Source organism: Cricetulus griseus, chromosome X, assembly GCF_003668045.3.
Source record: "Cricetulus griseus strain 17A/GY chromosome X, alternate assembly CriGri-PICRH-1.0, whole genome shotgun sequence".
Classification (NCBI taxonomy): Eukaryota; Metazoa; Chordata; class Mammalia; order Rodentia; family Cricetidae; genus Cricetulus; species Cricetulus griseus.
This window is the reverse complement of record NC_048604.1, coordinates 60,458,315-60,480,355: the sequence shown is the minus strand read 5'-3', so window position 1 is coordinate 60,480,355 and position 22,041 is coordinate 60,458,315.

Here is a 22,041-nt window from a genome sequence, read left to right as displayed (position 1 = left end):
GCTTCGTCTCTCTCACTTCTCCCACTGTGTTAAAGGAGAAACAAAATTAAAACAGGTGTACAAAAACAGAAATTATTTTCCATTAGAGAAACTACACATTGCCTTTTCCTCAAATTTTCTACTTTTCTTTAAGAAGAAAATTAAGTTCCCTTCAGTTATATATTTGAGCTGCACCAGAATAAGTCATTTTATAAATTTAGCATGAGTTGTACATTTTGTCATTCATAAATAAAAGCCAGACAAAAAAAGGATTTCCAAGTGGTTCTTAACCTTCCTAATGCAGCAACCCTTTAATATAGCTCCTCATGTTGTGGTGGCCCCCAAACTATAAAATTTTGTTGCTGCTTCCTAACTGTAATTTTGCTACTGTTATGAAGCATAATATAAATATCTAACATACAGGATATCTGATATGTGATCTCCATAATGGTTGTGACTCACAAGTTGAGAACCACTGGCTTTAAACCATTTATTCGAAGCATTAGATACCAACATTCAAAGCCCCAAACTTAGTCTGTTTGTATATAATCTAGTCATTTATACTGCTATATAAAACTTCAGGCATTGATTCCAAAAATGAAATTAAAGAAAAACATTGTCAGGGTAAATTATAAATGAGTAAACATGAGCTGTCATAGCTGAGCATTAATCTTCAAACACCAATACAATCAACTAAAGGTCTTCATTGGCTGTATTCATTGGCTGACATCTTGATGAATTTGGTGAATAACTAGAATATTTTACATCTAGAGTGTGCACCTAATAGTTTATTTCAATCTTTAATAACTTTCTGGAGTGGTAAGTCTGCCCAGTCATGAAAACACATATAATCTAAAACCACTCCGTTTTGCTGGAAATTATTTTTCCCTTCCATGGTCAAATTTCTCAGACAATTTCCTTAAGCACAGCTTTTTAAAACATTTTTTCATTGATTGGACTATTGAGAACTTATCCTAGGGGCCTCACTCATACCCAGCAAGTGCCTTTCCAATGAGCTATATACTCATTGCAACATACTCTTTCTGAGCAACCTCTTCCTACATATACTTCTTCACCATTTAGTTCCCCTTGCCAGGACAATTTCACTTTCAGAGTTTGCAAATGATCTTTTTGTTAATAATTCTACATTGTCCTTTTACAGCAAGTTTGTTTCCATATGATCATTTTGTTAATAACTCTACATTGTCTTTTTTACAGCAAGTTTGTTTCCATATTTTACTCAACTTGGAACTCTTTCTTTGCTTTCTGTACTTGATCTTAGTCAAAAGGCCAAAAAGTGGTGTTTCCTTGTTTCCTGATTATCTTTATTATTATTTTCTCCTACTATATTAATTTCATCTATATTTTATTCTATATTTCTATATTATATATCTTTCTGTGCACATCACTTTTTCCTGTTTCCCTTTAAAGTTTGATTTGTTTTCATGATTTTGTAACATGTGTGTTGATGACAGTGTAGGACTGTCATCTTCAGGACTACTTCTAGCCTTTCAAATCCTATTGAAAATACTTACATAACTATTAATCACTACTACAGATCCCTCAAATAAAATAGAACCCATTATATTTTCCTCATAAATACTTTTCTCCTAACTTTGGCATCACCAAATTTTAATATCCTCACACTTATAATTCATTACTTTTAAAAATACCTTCTATGAAATCAATTACCAAGTCCTTCTAGATTTTCCATTCTCTATGTTCTTATTCTTTGAAGTTTGTTGAACAAATTCGTTTAATTCAGAACTAGCACAATATGCAAAGTGACCTTCAACATTTGCATTGGGTCGCCTGTATCTCACTAAATGTAAATCAGGGTTTTATTTCTGCTGTTGTTGTTATATTACATGTTCTAATATCCCAAATACACAAACACTTATAATCTGACCTTTCTCTGTCAAGTCCTTCCTGTTAAAATCTTATTTTCAGGGATTTAGGATTTTAGGTTTAACATTCCTTCCCGTCTAATACATGATTTTGATCTTTGTCTTTCAGATAAGACTATAAAACATACCCAGTTGGTTCTACAGGGCAATGAAAATTTACTAATGTTTATACAATATATACTTGGGCTAAAATGCCCTTTGAAGCCCAGTCACGGTATTTTTTTTAATCAACATAGACGTCATTATCCATTGTTTAAATTACTCTTTTTAAAAATTTCATAGCATGAATATGATGAAATGCAAGCCATCTATCAATCTAAATATCTACTTCTCTAGCTGTACAATATTGTGATATTAAATGATGTTGGAGAAAATAGTAAATTGGTTTGATGCAAATTTTTGGTCTCTAATCTCAACATTGATTTCAATGTTACCTAGTAACATTTCTTCCTTCCTCTCTTTATAAGATCTATTTTAAGCTTCCTCTACTCTCTTGTTATCACAACCCATCTGTTTCTTCATTTAACTTATTCACCTCATACTGTGTGGTATTCATAAGAGAACCCCTCAAACTTTCTGGCATTTTAGCTATAACCATACTTGCTCATCACTTTCCTCATCCTTCTCTCTTTTCTGCAGGATGCAATGGAAGAAATGACCCACCTCTAGCATAAGGAGTTGTTAATACACATATTCTCTTAATCTTGACATCTCAGAGTTGCTACATGAGGATTGCCACTTGAGATGTTTCCAGCTCACCCCAAGTGCTCTCTCTTGATCATTTGATCACTGTGTTTATCTTTCCTGTCTTGTAGCTTTAACCTTACCTTCTCTAATACTTCTCCCAACCGTAATGGAAAATGCTGTTTTGTGTTAAAAATAAAATGGCTTCCTTTGATATACACCTGCAAACAGCCAAATTTATTTAAAGAGGAATTTTATTCTCATTTTCACTGTCCACCACTCCTATTGACTGTTAGATTTGCTATGATTTTGTTTCCATCACATTGATTCTTGAAATTACTAAAGTCAGTGATGGCTATATGGTTAATATATCCAATGGGCACACTAATCTCTATTACTTTCTGAAATATCCCTTCTCATTCCTTTGGTTCCTATGGCATTACATGTGTTTTCTCCTATCTATATTTCTTGATTTTTCTGGCTTTGATTTTTGATTTTTTTGTTTTTGGTGGGAGAGGCGCAATTTCATTTAGAAAGTTCTTTAGATGTTACTATTTCATAGTATTTTCCCTCAGCCCTCAGGAGCTCTTATTTTACACTTAATTCTACATGTCATCTCATCCTTATATGCTAAAGCCTTACAGTTTTATCTCCAAACCAGATCTCCTTTCCAAATAAATGAATCTCACTTCAACATACCCTAAGCTATTACATTCAATACATTCCATGGTACTCAGTCAAAAAATCTGCATTTCCAAAGTCAAATTGCTAAAATAAACTGTTTCTCTCTTTTGTTTCTAATTACAGTAAATGATATCACCATGTACCTTAAATTTTTAACCCAGAATAGTACTTGCTATGCTTCAAATTCACTTTTGTTTTCCTGTTTAACTAGGATATTTCTTTTTCATCTTACCCAGGTTATTCCTATAAGTTTTATATTAGGAATCCCTCCAGGGCTTAACTTTTCTGAGCTCTCTTCACAACGTATTCATAGCTCTGTTTCATTCATTAATCTCTCCTTTCCAAAAGACTGTAAGTACAAGTGATCCTCAACTTACCATGGGTAATGGCCAGATAAAACCCTTGGAAGTTGAAAATGCCATAAACTGGAAATATATATAGTACACTTTCCCTATCAAACACCATAGTTTAGCATAGTTCACATGGCTGACACTGATATCTTAGCATTTCAAGAGTGTATCAGACTACATAGTGGTAATCAAAGAAGACAACCAAGTTCAAATTGTGCAGTACCATTTCTCCTGAGTGTATCATAGTACAGCTGGAAAATCATTAGTCTGAACTGCTGTAAGCCAGGGAACATCTGTAATGTGATGGATGTGTTTTGCTCTTGTGTCTTCATACTTTCTTCAATATTAACACTGACACTTAGAAGTGGTTATTGAATATTTTTAAAGTATCAAAATTTTTAAAAAATTAAGGCAAAACTATCACCACCGGAAATCATCAAAATAGTTTTAGCAAAAAATAGAGAATTGTTTAATCGATAGACACTAAAAAATTTCCCTCTAATACTCAGGATTAACCGTTTTAATCACATTTTATACCATTTTCAAACATAAGCTGTTGAAAAGATAAATTTTAAAAGAAAGTAATGTCTCAAAATGTTATCATTACTCAAATGTTTTTATAATAAAAAGTTATGCCAAGTATTATAGCAAAGTCCCCACATTTATGGTTATCTTTTTTCAAAACTTCTAAGAGACTCTATTTTTTTTAAGTTTCATTCCTACAAGTTTCTTATTATGTTTTCAAAATAATGTTTTAAAGGGTTGTTTTTGGCTAATAAGAGAGATATTAGTAAATTATCTTAAACTGTAGTCTCTCTCCCTCTCTCTCTCTCTCTCTCTGTGTGTGTGTGTGTGTGTGTGTGTGTGTAAAATAAATTTAAGAATGCGTTGATTGTGGCAGACCAATATTTTATACTGTTTTAAAATTAGGTTGTGGAAATTTTTCTTCTCTCCAAAGACATTCATGATCACACAAGACAAGTGACCCATATCTCCCTTTCCTCTACATAAACTTCATTTATTTTCTTACAGACAGTAGTTATGTTATTCCTTATCATTCCCTTCTTCAGACAGAATAGGCTTAATTGTGTTATGGCCTAGTCTCCATCTTGTTTATTATTTGGGTCTGGCTTTTGCAGGGTCCCCCCAGTTTTTCTAAGCTTTATGCCAAACAGAATGGTATTTGGTACTTCCACAAAGCAGAGAAGCCAGAGTTATTTGATGATAATAATAAAAGACATCCAAGTGATAAGATGAGAAATTGCATTTTAACAAGGAAGTGTGAATGTTTTTGTGTTTTTTAATCCGCTAATAAGGACCATACAGAGGCAATTTCTCTTTTCCCCTTGTGAAGCCATGCCTGAAAATGAGAGCGTTTGGGGGATAAAAACACTAATAAATTACTCATAGTAGTATACAATTTGTAGTCACTTTTTGCAGTGACTTTATCACTGTCACTCTCTCCTTCCCAGCCATATTCCATGCAGAGACATTTAATGATTAATAATAACAAAGTATTTCTGCAAACTGATTGATTTCTCACTGACTCACCCTACTGGGTTGAGGTTGATATTTTTTCGTCAACTTCCACCTACACCATAGAGACTAAATTTTTCTTCATTTAACATCTGACTTCTCACAGACTCGGTTACATCCCCGCCCCCACAATGCAATTGTTTCCAACTAATTGGCATTCTATTCTACTCTTTCTTAAAACTTTTTTCTTTAACTTGATAGTCAGTGCCCTTAGGGGAACACAATACCCTGGCCTTCTGTGAACCGGAGCCATTAATCTGTTCTTCTTGTCTATGACCCAGAAAAGAAAGGAAGCAGAAAGGCAGAAGGTATGGCCAGTGGTTGTTAATCGCCATGTTGCACTGTCATGGCTATCCTCTGTTAAACAAAGCCTGAAGAAAACAGATACCATAGACATGAAAACACCAGACTGGATTGGTGTGCTCAGATCAACAATAAATGCAAAAGGTTGAAGTTTGTCTTTGTACTTCTGTCTTCTTTTTCTCTTCTGGCCCCTGCCCTGGTCTGTCGTGGCTTTTATTTCTTCAGCCCAGCTGCTCAGGTTCCCAATTAAACCCATTTATCTGAAACAACCAACTATACTCTAGACCTTTCACCATACATTTCTTACTTTATCTGTAGTACCATACTCCCCCCTCGTCCAATGCCTTGAAATCAGTCCCAGAAGATAACTCATATTGAGATAGACTAATTCAAAATGATAAAGACCAAGTGAGCTGCTTACAAGAGGAGGAGGATGAAAAGAGACTTCCTCATCTTCCTAACTACAGAATATTACATTTGAGACACTATGCTGGGGCAATTTCCAGGGATAGATTTGAGGCCTTCTCCAGTCACATCCCACATATGGCAGTCAGAATTTCTTGAGCTTTTGATACGTTATTTTTCTTTCCATTTTATTCATATTTATCAAATCCCATACCCTGTCAGTGACAGAAAAAGACTTCTATAGTTTATAAAATACTGCCTGGGGATACCTCTTTTCTTTCCCTTCACTAATAACATGATTTTCCATGTTTGGCAAGCGCTTAAGTGTCTGGACAAAGAGGCCCCGTGTTATTAATTATGTATACATACTCAAGAGCCTCTGCAATAGACTCCTTTTCCCAAAAGAACAAGTAAACCAGTAAAAGGATCACATTGGTTAGCACTTAGGAGCAAATGAACATTTCGGGTTCTGTGCCCCTTTCAATACCATCCTCCCAGCAATACCCAATTAGTGTGCACTGCAAGGAAAGGCCAAATGCAGCTATGCCTCTTCAGACCTCTGCACAGCCCTTGTAGAGATCCACTCACCACTACACTAATCAAATCATTAGGCTGCACTCTGCAAGTTACATACATGCTACGGATGGCACTTTAAAATGTTAATGCCATGGATGAATCCAAACCCATTTGAAAACTGCTCGGATGCACAATTGAAAGCATTAAAGTTCAAAGCATGTTTAATTATTTCCCATAAACACAATTCTGAAAGCTTTCTCTGTTTATTTAGAAAGGAAGAAAATCTATTTTCTCTCTGTTGTTATTAACTAAAATAATGGATGGGGAATTTTTTTTTAAATTTGCTCTTTTATTACCTCACCTTGGAGTTTTCTAGCTCAAGATGTGGTTTATTTAGCAACAAACACAGAAATTTTAAAATGTAAAAGTCATACAAATTATCCAAACAGGGTTTTTGAAGGAAAACATATTTGATAGAATTACGCACAACAATTTCTCTTTAGTGATGAGTTAAATGGACTCATTTTATACACTGTCACCCATTGCTTTTAAAATTCCTTCTATTTTTATACTTGCCATGAATCATCATTAGTTCTCCATCTCCTTTTCTGTCTCTAGGTCTCTTTTCTCCCTCAGGCCCACACCTACACATTCATTCACAGTCCACAACGCTGGAGACCAAGTGATCATTTGTTGCAGTTGCTGTAGCCAGTGCTTCTGATTCTTCTGAGTCATAAGGAGGCAGCTAGAGGTGCTACAACCTTTCCTGCCCATCTGCCTAATTACTGACCAAGCACTACTTCAGAAATTGCAATAAATGATCACACAAAGGAAGCCAAAACTATCAATTCTCTTTTGAGAGTAAGCAAGTAGGCAGGGATTGTGGAGCATGCTTCTTTGGGGTTTTACTGGATATTTGGAATTAAATGATCAGCTTTTTAAAAGGTAGCCAATGGTTTGTACCTGAGCTCTGCAGTGCATTTTGCAGCAACATTTCCTAGCACCCAGAAAAATGGAATGATATATTGCTGCAGTAAAAATGAAAATGCTAATGCACATATGAGTAATGTTTTTCTCCTCTGAGCAGTATACACTAACTCAGGCTCTGTGGAATCATTTACTGATGCATGCCCTGATTTAATTCCAAATATCCTTTAAAATTAACAACCTATTTAACATTCCTGCAAAGATTATGGCCAGGAAAGTAAATGTTATTGTCTCCCTTGAAGAAATATTCACTCAATTGGCCAATCTCTTAGATTTGTAATAGAAATTAGAAATCTAGTATAGGCTCTTATTTGACAAATAATTGACAAAACATACAAACTCTGTGGCTCATTTTTTTATCCCAATAAGCTCAGCATGTACACAAACACATATCTCCCCAGCTTCGCTATCTGTTTAATGGATGAGATTCAAGCTTTTAGTTTAGTTGGAGGCTTTGTGTATCCAGCCAGGCATAAATTGCTAGGGTTTTAGGAAGAACAGTTGTTTTGGGGGCAGATATAATTTTAATTGGTTTCTAGATTTTTACTTACTGTTTCCATAACTGTAATTCCTGGGATAATTAAAAAGTGGACTCTGAAGTGAGACATGAAGAGACCCCAGAGGAAAAAGCAGATTGAAAATACTGGATTGAAAACAGTGGCACGAAATTCCCTTATGAGCCCTGTCCCCCTTTATTCTACTTGCAGAATAATAGAAATAACTTAGTTGTAGTGTGATTACTACAACACAACCTATACAACTGACCAAAGAAAAAGTAGCCCACATCTTAATTGAATACGTTATAAATCTAATCTGCATTATGTGACCAATAAATAGTTGTTGACAGGAGTCTCAATTTTCAAACGAAAACACAAGCTCTAAACTGAATTCTCACACTGCCTTTTTGCCCTTATGGCTTTGTCTTCTCAAATTACAAATAGAGTCTATTCCCTAGAGCTGAAAAAAACATCAAATGGTTCATACTTGTGAAGCAGTAAACACAAAAGGACCTAAGGATAAAGCAATCCACAAACCAGAATCCTTTGTTTTCTAATGTACCTAAAAGCTCGGTTTACTGTAACCCGATATGAAAGTATAAAGAGGCAGATAAAGCAGTTCATTATTCATCACTTAAGGCAGTCACAAAAAGGACACATTTTCATTAACAGTGGGTTGAATTATTAGAAAACTCAAGCTACTCAATCCATATTCAGTGCTTGCTCTGTTCTCTGTTAAGCGAATACTGCGGAGGTGAGTAGATTGCTGCTAATTAAGATTCCAATTGAGAGCTTGTTTTCCTGAGCCCCAACCAGGAACACAAAACTTCAGAGGCAGTTAATTTTGATCGTCTTTTTAGCAATACAAAGTTTTGAGTTTAGCCCAGAGTTTTCAGGTGTCTTTAAAATGTACCTCATCTAACAGTAGCTTTTAATAACTTTGAAACAGTAAATCATTCCCTTGTATTTTTCAAGAACGTGTTATGGTATTTTTGATGGTTAATATTGATTATTAACGCAACAGAATCTAAAGTCACTTAGGAAATAAATTTGGGGTATGTTCATGAGGGATTTTTGTAAATTGAATTTATTGTTATGGGGAGACCCACACTAAATGTGAATGGCACCATTCCATGGGCTGTGGTTCCTGGACTGGATAAATGTGAGACAGAGAGCTGAACTCAAATATTTTTCTTGGCCTGATTCTTGACTATGGACCAAATGAGTTTAGCTGTTCACTCTTCTGTCACTGAGACCTATATGCCATAAGGACTATAAGTGAACTTGTGAGCCAATAGCTTTCAAGGTGTCAGAACAGTGCTATGTAAACTGATAATGAGGAAGGTATTGGTGTTTTTATCCATCTATGAACACTATAAACTACAATACCCACCTACAAGAAAGATGTGCTCACATGTACAATGGTTGTATGACTGTAATGGGGGTAAGCAACCACTCTGTGATTAGATTTCTGACTTGTTCCCTAGGAGAGAACCCATTCCTTTTACTGCGCAATTGGTGCAATTCCCATGGTTGGGGAAATACCCTGAGCTGGGAAACTTTCTATGATGATTAGCTAAATTGTCATTGCATCTAACTGGTTTCTTGATATTTATACTTATACCAATAGACAAATACTCTCAGGCCTTATCAGAGAAGTCGCTCTTTGCTGTGAATAACAGTTAAACAAAAAGGCCAGGGCTACCAAAGATGCTCAGAATAAAACATGATTGAGGGTCACCCCTAAACAAGACATTTATGCCATTTCCTCCAAGGTGTTACAGAAAGTGTGACAACCAGAAGAAGGGGAGAAAGGCTGTGAAATACCATCCACTTAGATATGACGCAGCCATTGTAATCATGAACTCACAGCAATTGAGGTTATTGGCATCTGACCCACATGGGACCATCCCTGCCAACACAGTCAGACATGAATGGCCAAGGGGTTCATTAGGCCCTATCACTCCCTAATGAACTATTGGACTCTGATAAATTGTGGAAGAAGGAAACAAATTTTTTCTGTTGTGTACCTACAAGTGAGTTGACCAGGCTCCAATGGGTAGTTCCAAACTCATGGTCACACAAATGACACTGATCAAATGCAGTGTCAAAATATAAGTAAATGAATGCAGAAGAGATTAGTAGGAAAGAAAAGGAGTGGAAAGAAGAGGGAGGGGGATGAGAGAATGTGAGGAATTACAGCAATCCAAATGCATTATATACATGAATAAAATTAGCAAAGAATAAAATACAAATGATTTTAAAAATGTGGGCCTAGAGAAATGGCTCAGTAGTAAGAACACTTCCTGCTTTTCCAGAGGTCTTGAGTTTGGTTCTTAGTACTCTTGCAGGATGGCTCACAATGGATCTGGTGCCCTCTTCTGGCCTCCAAAAGCAAATGCACAGATCACATACTCCCACACATGCACGCACGCAGAGAGACACAAAGAGAAATAAACATAATAAATGCAAAAGAACTAAAAATGTGACTAACAATAAACACATCCTTTCTTAATTAGTTTCAATAGCATATTTTGTTACAATGGAAAATTAACACAGCATTATTGCTTTCCACTTATCCAATTCCATTTTCATTTTTTCCTCATTTCATAGTATTTCTACCTTAATATCTTCTCATTAGAGTCTCTTTTGAATCTATATTACAAAGTTTGACAGTTTTATAATGAATCATTTCCTGTTTTGAAGAATTATTTTTCTTATTATATTTTTTCTAGACTATTGGAAGTGGCAGTTCCATGCAAGGCAGGGGCCAGTAGCCTAAGCTGTTTTGAGTTCAGAGTTTACCTCATTTCTGACTACTATTGGAAGGAATAATAGTTATGGAAGAGATACCAAAATTTTGTTCCTTGTTCACCCATCTGTCAATAAACTCTTACTTCTATTTCCTACAGACCATAATCCTAGGAATATTTACAATTTACCCATACATTTTCCACAATAACCCATTCTTTCTCTTATTGTAGATTTTCCTACTCTTAAAATCCTATTATTACTTTAGTTTACTATGTATAATTTCAAGTTGTTATGATTTACAACTGGAGAGTTTCTTAACACCTTTGCTTACTTGTTCAATCTTCACAAATCAATTTGTAACAAGAACTAATTAAAATAAAGACAAACTTTCCTAGTACTTCCAAAATATTTTCTTTGGGCAAGGTTTGACTGAACCCTCATCATGAAGATGATGTATATTGAATATTATTGTAGTCACTTTTATAAAAAAGTAATAAACTATATACCCTGAATCATAAATCATAATCCCTTATTAATAGCAGCATCTGAGATGAAACAGAATATGTCCATGTGCTTTCTTTTATTCCCTTATGCTTTTCTTCTCCCATTTTTCTTTTCTTGGTGTGATTCTCCATCACTAGTAATACTAATAATAATCATCCCCTCAGAGTATTGTATCCTAAAGTTCAAGTGATTTGGGTCAGCTATCCTCAACAAGAAGGCAATTAAACCAAAAGCCTTGCATATGTGGTCTCCAACACATGTAGATTAAAGGTTGAAAGAGTTGACAGGTCAAGCAGTATCCCAAACCACACAATCCTCTCAAAGTTTTATGGAAAGATCTATTAGAGGGACACTTGCTCAGCCTAGATACAGGGGGTAGGGCCTTGATCCTGCTTCAAGGTGATGTGACAGATTTTGTTGACTCCCCATGGGAGGCTTCACCCTCTCTCTGAGGAGTTGATAGGGGTGGCCTGGGGGAAGGTGGGGAGAGTATGAGGAGGAAAGGAGAGGGTATGAGATTGGTATGTAAAATAAAGATTGTTTCAAATAAACAAAAACAAAAAGACGAAGAAAATCCTTTAACCCAAAGACTTATACTCCCATGCATTACTGCAATAATAACAGTACTTGAATCAAGTACCAATGTTCTTCATCATGGAATAGTTGTAATTTTATTCCTTTTATAATGATGACAACTACTCCAAAGCTGCATAGCATAGAGTTTGTTGAGAACTAAAAGTATTGTAAAGAAAACACAGTGACTCTGTTTTAAATTCCAGTATCTCTAAGTAATCCCAAAATTATGCATAAAAAGAAGTGATAGTCTAGCCTAAAACCTACTAATAAGTGTTATACACCACATTAGTTGACAATAATGGATAGCATAGTACCATCTACAAGAAATGTCAATGAATTAACATTAAAGATGTTCTGAAATTAAAACTGGCATTTAAGCAGAACATTCTGTAATATGCTCCAGTCTCAAAGATGTCAAAATAATAGTGGCATCCCCGGCAATATATGCCCACTGGTGTAAGAATGGCATGAATGCTATGTGAGCAACCAAACATTTGCTGATTGTATTTAAAGTATGATCCACAAGATGAAAGCCATACCTGGCACCATTATCATGTCCGTGATTACGGCTAGTTAGACAAAAATCCCTACACTACCATTATTCTAATAAACAGACACAGTATATAAACCATTCTTAGTGACTTATTCCTATATCCATAAATCAGTGCATCTCTCAACCCTCATCAATAAAACTTCATCTTCCAGTAGGTGACAATTAACATGGAGACCCACAATTGATCAATGTACAGACAATAGAGACTGCAAAATGCTCAGCCTGAAATGGGACATCTATATTATACCTCACTTGCCAAAGCTCAAGGATCATTGTGGAAGAACTGGTAAAGAAGAACTGGCAAGAGGCAGTGGATAACTAAAGAAACAGTGTTTTCTGGACATGATAGGGCAGTTGCATGCATCTACCCACAGTGATTATGACAGCAAGAACAAGACCTATGCATGTTAAACCAGACAAAACTCCAGCACCATGTGGGAGCAGGCATGAAGCCCCACCTCCAGCTAAGGTGATATTAGTAATTGGTAGCTGTTTGGGAGATGGGGGCTCAATTGTCTTATATAGTACAACCCTGGTTGGTGGAACACACTTAAGGACAGCACCTCCAACCCCAAGAGCACTTGAGCTTCACAAATTGGACTTGCTGGCCTTTACATAGACAACATGAATTTCTGTGGGTAAGGAGGTGGGGGCGAATAATGGAGGATTTGGGGGAGTGGTGAATTTGATCAAAATACATTTTATGAAATTCTCAAAGAATTAATAAAATATTGCTTAAAAACAAGCAATGGTACTAGAAAGTACTGTCACAAATTCTATCAGCTAGACATTTAACATCTAACAAAAATTCTAGAAATACTAAAGCTGTGTCAAATTTCCAAATGACAAAAGGCACCGATTTTAAATTAGTTGAAACAGGCACCTGTTCACTTGGTGTGGTTTCAAGAGGAATTGAGAAAGCATGCATATCACAAACTGCCTCCTTCAGTAATGGTTAAAATTTATTTTTTATGGACTTGCTTTTAAAAGATATTTTATTTTTATTTTTTGTGGATGAGTGTTTTGTCTGCATATATATATGTACACCAATTTGTGCCTGGTTCCTGAGAAGGTCTGAAAGGGTCATTAAATACCCTGGATCTTGATTAACTGCAGCTGTGAGTCACTATGTGGTGCCTGAACAGAACTTGGGTCCTCTGTAAGAGTATCATATTGTGGAATGTTAGTTTAAGATGTGTTACATTCGTTTATGCTGTGGAATATTTGCTTAATGATGCAAAGATGTATTGCATTCTTTTATGTTGCATTTTTAACTCTGTAAAGCTGTGTTACTTTTCCTGCCTCAAACACCTGATTGGTCTAATGAAGAGGTGACCAGCCAATAGCTAGGCAGGAGAAAGGATAGGTGGGGCTGGCCAGCAGTGAGAACAAATGGAAGGAGAAATCTGGGAAGAAAAGGATCGAAAGGCAAGAAAAGAAGAAGGAGAGAAGGATGCCAGGGTTCACCCACACAGCCATACAGCCAGCCACAAAGTAAGAAGGAAAGAAAGATATATAGAATAAAGAAAGGTAAAAAGCCTAGAGGACAAACATATTTAAAGAGAAATGGGATGATTTATTTATCCCTAGTACATGAATGGACTTTGGGAGCCCACTCCACATAGAGGGATACTCTCTCAGACACACGGGAGAGGGCCTAGGCCCTACTCCAAATGATATGATAGAATTTGAAGATTTCCCCATGGGAGGCCTCACCCTCCCTGGGGAGCAGAAAGGGATTGGGATGGGGGGGGCAAGGGAGGAGGGGAGGGAGAGGAAACTGGGATTGACATGTAAGAGAAGCTTGTTTCTAATGTAAAATTGGTCTAATTACAATTATAAAAATAAAAATAAAAGAAAGAATTTAAGTTAGAAAAGTTGGCTAGAAAGAAGGCAAACTAAGGCTGGGCATTTATAAGTAAGAATATATCTCTGAGTATGTATTTGGAATCTGGGTGGCAGGCCCCAAAAAAGTTAAAAAATACTACAGTAGCAAGTGCTCTCAATTGATGAGCCATCTCTTTAGCTTTTTTTCTTAATTCAATGATTTCCCCAGTTTGTGGTTTTAGCACTTTCACATTTCCTGATTATTCTTTCTTAGGAGGTCCAATGGTTAATCTTTCTGAAATCATCAGTTATTAAGCCTGCAGTAATTTTTTTGCTGCATTTGCAAATTGGACCTTAGTCAAAAGTGCTACAGTGTATATTGTAAAGGTCCCCTCTAGCAAACCTGACACAACAGAGGATAAAACAAAAGAGGCAGGGAGAAAACTTTCCCTACTTCATGTATCATAAATTATCCTTGCCTGTAGATATGAAGCAAAATTCTTCTAAAAGCAGAATAAGGGGGGAAGTAAGAACATGCATGTAATAAATGAAGAACTCTTACATTGCAGATAGAAGGGAATGCAGAGCTAGTACAAAGTGACAAGATAGAGATTTGACATGGTGAGATTTGGGTCCTTTCTTTACCAATTTCAATGTAAGAACTTTTAAGAGGTAAAGTGAGGAGGCTCAGACTATAAAGTTTGTTATCTAAGAATACTAGAGAGAATTGGAAATTTGACAGAGGTTTGCAAAGATTTCAATTTCCTGCAGTTGAATATTCAAATATAGGAAAAGAAAAAAACATACAGATGCATCAGATTGCTAATGACAAAATATCTTATGGCTGACATGAAAGCTGTAATTCAACCAACGTTTTTTCACATGAAGACAGAAAGGTCATTCAGACTAAGAATTAAAATTGCTTCCAAACTGTCACACTTGAAGCAAACCTTTTAGAGCAAGTATGATTATAATCTATGTAATAGTGTTGGGGAAATAACTACCTCTATACCTCCAAAATGGAGAGTAGGAAATGGCCTGTGGTTTCCTTGATTATACTGTAACAACCTAATGGCAAAATCGGCCTTGAAAGTTGAGTTTCAGTGTTCTGAGTTATACTGGTTTAGCAAAGGTTTTAAATGTAATGCTACAGTGAATTCTCTTAAGGCTAAAAAGAGCTTGCTAAGAGGCACTGAAGAATTTGATGATAATTTAGGATAGTGATGGTCATTAAATATGGTCTTTAAAAATGGCATTAAGAGTGAACTTCTGGGTAAGATATGGCCTGGGAGCTGCCTCCATGTGACCCAGTTAAGAGTCAGTATAAGAACAAATAGGCTCTATTCCAGAGAATGATAGGGAACTGAAATTCACAAAGGCAGGTATGGAGCAGCTGAAAAGGGCTCAGAAAATGGCCGCTGATACATTAAAAAGAAGCTAAGCTGCACATATTTCCACCAGCCCAGATCTCTAATAGAGGAAGGGGAAGCAGAAGAACTTCCAAAAGGCGAGCCTCATGAAAAGAGACTTGCAGCCCTACCCTCAGCACACACCCTTACAAGCCTGAAATCCAGCTTCAGGTTTTGGTGGAGCTGATTCTTCCAGTGAATGCAGCAGTGGAGAAGAATCTCCTATGGATTTGATTCTGAGGGCAGCAGCCAGGCAGCATCTTGAGAGTGATGGAATTGTTTAAAACTAAGCTACTCTGGGGGATTCAGAGAACAAGGAATAACCTAAGTCAGAGAGCTTGAATTTAAATTACCATGGTGCCTGACAGTTTCTATATTTCAAGACTCTAGAAAAGGCTGCTACAACACTTGTTTTTAACTCTTACACACCCTCTGTTTTCTTTTTGCTATGATTTTAGTAAATGATTTAGCAATATGATTTCTTTTCTTTTTTTTTTTTTTTTTTGGTTTTTCAAGACAGGGTTTCTCTGTATTGCTTTGGAGCCTATCCAGGCACTCGCTCTGTAGACCAGGCTGGCCTTGAACTCACATAGATCCATCTGCCTCTGCCTCCTGAGTCCTGGGATTAAAGGTGTGTGCCACCAACACCCGGAAGCCATATGATTTCTATTTAAAAAAATTTTTTGAGATTACAATTACATAGTATACTCTTCCCTTTCTGTTCTCCAAACACTCCCATATTACCCTCCTTGATTCCTTTCAGATTCATAGCCTCTTATTTCTTTTTTTAAATATTTTATTTATTTATTATGTATACAGTCTTCTACCTGCATGCCAGCAGAGGGTACCAAATCTCATTCAAGGTGGCTGTGAGCCACCATGCGGTTGCCGGGAATTGAACTCAGGACCTCTGGAAGAACTGTCAGTGCTCTTAACCTCTGAGCCATCTCTCTGGCCCCATGGCCTCTTATTTCATAAATTTCTGTTATGTACATATATTTGTGTATACATTCCTAAATATACAAATATAACCTGATATTTAATTTTTCATAGTCTTAAAATTATGTTTGTTTACGGATTTTTAATTATTCTAGGTTGTGTCAAGTTGACAATTAAAGCTAACCATGGGAGTTCCATAGCCTATATATTAGTTGGATTACTTTTTTTCTTGGAAGTTTAGTCTTTAGTTTTTTCTTATATTCTGGACAATAATCTTGTGTCTGATGTATAGATGTCAATAATTTTCTCCCATTCTGTGGGCTGTCTCTTTACTGGATTGAGTTTCCCTTGCTGTACAGAAGCTTTTTTAGTTTCATTATTATCCATTTTTCAAATGTTGGTCTTATTTTCTGTGCCACCAGAGTCTTATTCTGAAATGTTCTTACTTGTTTTTATAAGTTAAAGTGTACTTAACTTTTTCCCTATTAGTTTAAGGTTATCATGTCTTATGGTGATACCTTTGAACTATTTGGAGTTGAGTTTTGTACTAGATGAAACATAGGGATCTATATTGGACCACATGATGATATTTTACCAAATGTATAATTTTTGTCTTTTTCAAAAATTAGGTTGTTTTCTGAACTTAATAAGAGTCTTCTATTCTATTACATTGATCTGTGTGTCTGTTTTTATGCCAGTTCCATGCTATTTTTGTTAGAATAACTCGGTAGTATAATTTAAAATCAAGTACAGTGATATCTTCTGCAATATTCTCTTTGTTCAGGATTGCTTTGGCACTCCTTGATCTTTTGTCCTTTCATATAAATTTGATTTTTTTTCTGACTGTGAAGAATAGACTTGGAATTTTTATTGTGATCTCATTGAATCTGTATATTGCTGTTGGTTTGGTAGTCATTTTCACTGTATTGACTCTTCACATCTGTGAGTAAGGGAGGTTTTTAGATTTCTTCTAGTGTCTTCCTCAATTTCTTTCTTCATTGTCTTTAAGTTTATCTTGTGGATGTATCCCCAGGTAGTTTATTCTGTAGATAGCTATTATGAATGAAATTATCTCCTTAATTTCTTTTATAATACATTTTTGTTGATGTATAGGAATGCTGTTAATTATTCTTTATTAATTTTGGAACCCAGGAACCTATTTATAGCATCACTTGGTATATACCAGATGGACTGTAAGACATCATATGACAGAGATACTTGCATATCCTTGGTTACCGATGCACTATTCACAATAGCTAAGAAATGGAACCAACCTAGATGTTCATCAGCTTATATATAGATAAAAAAACATGGTGCACATACAGTGTAAGTTTTCAGCAGCTTAAGGAAAAATGAAATTAAGGTATTTTCATTAAAATGGATGGAATTGGTAATCATTATGTTCTCTTAGCCAGGCTCAGAAAAGCAAATACTACATGTTTCTGACTATATGTAGATCCTAGATTTATGTGTATTCTTGGGAGGGGAGTAGGTTATGCAAGTAGAAAGGGACTGTGAAATGGAAAGAAGAGAACTTAAGGGAGGAGTGTAGATGAGAAGATAAAATAATATAATGTGAGTGAAATGAAGAAAGAAGAGAGGTTTATTTGGGGGGATAAAGGTTACAATTGAGAAGGGCACAGAAGGGGACTCAGTGGGAGGGGGAGGATTAATAAAGTATTGACAAATGTATGAAAATGCTATCATAAAGCCCATCATTTTGTATGCTAGTTTGAAGTTAATTTAAGAAAGAATATATAGTAAATCACTATTATTAGGGATTGATTTTTACCCTTTAGAAAAACTAAAACATTTTATTTTCAAAATATAGAATAATTGAGGCATACATTGAGCTTAAAATAATTGTAGTAATTCTTACAATGCATTGAGCTAAAATAAATACTACCAAGATTTAACCATCCAATTAAGAGAAATTGGCATATGAGATGCAGAATCAATTTAAAACAAAAGGCAAGACCTCACTATATCTGTTTCCTCAGTAACCAGCTTCAAATAGAACTGATAATTCTATGACTATGCTTGATCATAATTATAACAAGAGCTGAGAAAGAACTTTAACAGCAAATCAATTAAGTATGGCCACGTGACAAAGGATCTGTCCATTAGGTAAAACTTCTACACAATGACATATTCATATGTGGCAACTAAATGCAGTATCTCAGTTTCAAATAACACTTCCATAGACTACCTAAGTGTTTTAAAAATCAACTCTGCTAGTCATCACAAATACTCATGTAAGACTGGGTTTCCCAAAGACTAAGAAATATGCCTAAGTTCACAGGGACAGAGCCTGCACATGAGAGGTGAACCTGACTACCAGTTTCCAAGTCTATTTCAATTTGTTGTACTACAGTTGTCTTATAATAAATATTTTTCAAAACGTTTTTTTTACAAAACAATAAGTATATACTTTTGGCACAAAAAGTAAATTATCAAACATCAATTTGAAAACTATAAAGTACTCAGATCTGGATACAGATCTTTTCCCAGTAACAATAGATGGCATTTAGAGATTCAATCAGGATTTTTCTACTACAGAAAAAAATCACTGAAATAATATAGGACAAGTGATTCCACATTTTAAAGACTTTATACCATTTCAATCTGAGAGGATGTTTATGCTTTAATTTTTTAAACAATAGCACAAACTAAAAACCAATAACTTTACCATTATGGTTAAATGAAAAGTAACAATACACCCTTTTAGGAGACAATTGATTTTTTTGGTGCTTGTATTTGGACCATACTAGGGGTAAAATCTTCCCTTCTCAGAAAAAATTCAGAAAAATTCAGGACTCATCAACAAATCTACACTTGGAGATTGGGTTGGAGAGATGGCCAAATGGTTAAAAGCACTGATTGCTCTTCCAGAGGACTTGGGTTTGATTCCCAGAAACCACTTGGCAGCTAGCAGCCACCTGAAACTTCAGTTCCAGAGAATCTCATACCCTTTTCTGACTCTGTGGACACCAGGGACTCATGTAGTGCCAGATATATATGTAGGCAAAGCACCCATATACATACCCATAGTTTATTGAAATTTGTCATTTTAAATGAGTAACTTCACATCTGTAAGCTTTACTTCTGCTTGCTGCAAAATATGAATTATAATAGTAATTAACAGCTATGGGTTAAATGAAAATATGTTGCATATATCCTTTTCTAAGTGTATATTATTTATAAAAGACAATGATGTCATTGTGAAATTTTCATGCCTGCACATAATGTAGCTTGATAATACTTATCCCATTACCAATTCTTAACTCCTTATTCATTTTATCACCTTCCCTATCTTGTAACAGTCTCTGCTTAATGTGTGTATGTGTGTGTGTGTGTGTGTGTGTGTGTGTGTGTGTGTGTGTGTGTGTGTGTGTTGTTTGGAAAAATCAAGAAATCCATCCATTTCTTTTAGATTTTACAACTTAGTAGAGCAAAACATTCCCTTATAATAGTCTATATTTCTTTGGTGTCTGTTGTATTAGTTTCCTGTTTATTTCTAATTATGTTAATTTGGATCATCTCTTTCTTTCAATTGGTTGGGCCAGGGATCTGTTGATCTTGATTATCTTCTCAAAGAACCAGATCTTAAAATCAGTGATTCTTTGCATTGTTTTGCTCATTTCTATTTCATTAGTTTTTGGGTAGACTTTTATTATTTCTTGTCATCCATTGCATTTGGTTTGTACATGCTTTTCCAAATTTTTGAGATGCATCACTAACTCATTTATTTGTGATCTTTCTGATTTTTAGTGTAGTCACTTTAGGGGTGTAAATTTCATGCTTAGAACTGCTTTTAATGTGTCCCAGGGGTTTTATTGTATTGTTGTGTTGAGTTTTCATTTTCTTTTTTTTCTGCACATATTTTTAAATTTGAATTAGAAACAAGACTGTCTTAATGACAATCCCAGTTCCCTCTCCCTCCCGGCCTCCCCTACTGCCCCTCAACTAAAACCCTACCTATCAAATATCCTTTCTGCTCCCCCTGGATGGTGAGGCCTTCCATAGGGTGTCATCGGAATCTATCATATCCTTTGGAATAGGGCCTAGGCCCACCCCCGTGTGTCTTAGCTCGGGGAGCATTCCTCTATGTGGAATGGGATCCCAAAGTCCACACCTCTGCTAGGTATAAGTACCGAACTACTACAGGAGGTCCTGTATACTTTCAAGGTCTCCTCACTGAAACCCATGTTCCTGGGATCTGGGTCAGTCCTATGCTGGTATCCCAGCCATCACTCTGAGGACCAAGAGCTCCCAGATGTACAGGTCAGCTGTTTTTGTGGGTTTTACAAGCCTGGTCTGGACCCCTTTGTTCTTCACTCATCCTTCTCTGCAACTGGATTCCAGTTCAGTTCAGTGATTAGTTGTGGGTGTCTGCTTCTACTTCCACCAGTTGCTGGATGAGGGCTATCAGGTGGCATATAAGTCAGTCATCAATCTCATTATCAGGAGAGGGCATTTAAGGTAGCCTCTCCTCTGTTGCTTAGATTGTTATCTGGTGTCATCTTTGTAGATCTCCAGACATTTCCCTAGTGCCTGATTTCTCTTTAAACCTAAAATGTCTCCCTCTATTATTGTTACGATAAATCTTTCTGCCAAAAGCCACCGAGCCCCACTGCTACGTGTACACTTTCCGCAAACTGCCCACCCGAGTTAGGCCCAAATAAATACACAGAAACTTGTATTAGGTTTAAAGCTGCTTGGCCAATGACTAGGATTCCTCATCTATTAGCTCAGTCTTAACTATCATAAATCTATATATGTTATAAGACTTATCTTATTGGACGCCTTATTGGCGACCCTCCTTGTTGGTGGATCACATCCTACCAGTGGAGGAGGAAGGGGAAAAAAGGAGTGCTTCCTGTTTCTCCTTCGCTTAAATATGAGTCTCCTTGCTATGTCACTTCCTGCCTAGATCACACTTCTCTACTACATTTCCCAGAATCCTCTTTGACTCCTAGTCCCGTCTAGTTGGTGTCTCATTGGCCAAACAGTATTTTATTTAACAGTCAAAAAGATAAACATACACAGAAGTACTTCTCCCATCATCTCCTCTTTTCTGTCTAAATAAAAAGAAGGGTAACTTATCTTTTATAATAACTGAAGAAAACTATAACCATAACTATCTCTCTTCAACTCTATCAAAGACCATAGAAGGAAAATATATAAATTCTAGAATTGATAGAGACATCTCGCTACCTGGACAGTCACCCAAAGTTCCTCTGTAATGTTGGGGCATCCATCTTTAGCCTATGGGCCACAGTGTGTCTGGCACATTTGTCCATTTTAACAGGAACCCTTCAGTACTGTCTTGTAAGCTCAGCAGTCACTTTCTTGTGGTCAAGCAACTTTAAACCTAATACAAGTTTCTGTGTATTCATTTGGGACTAACTCGGGCGGGCAGCAGGCGTAAAGCTCACACGTGGCGGTGGAGCTCAGGTGGCTTTTGGCAGAAAGATTTACCATAAGATATTATGGTATCTCCATTCTTGTTATTTTCTATTCTTCCCCTGACTTAACCTTTCTGCTCCCTTATGTCCTCCGCACCCATCCTCTTCTCCCCTTCTCATTCTCCTAGCTCCCTCCCCCCTCTTCCCATCCTCCCAATTTGCT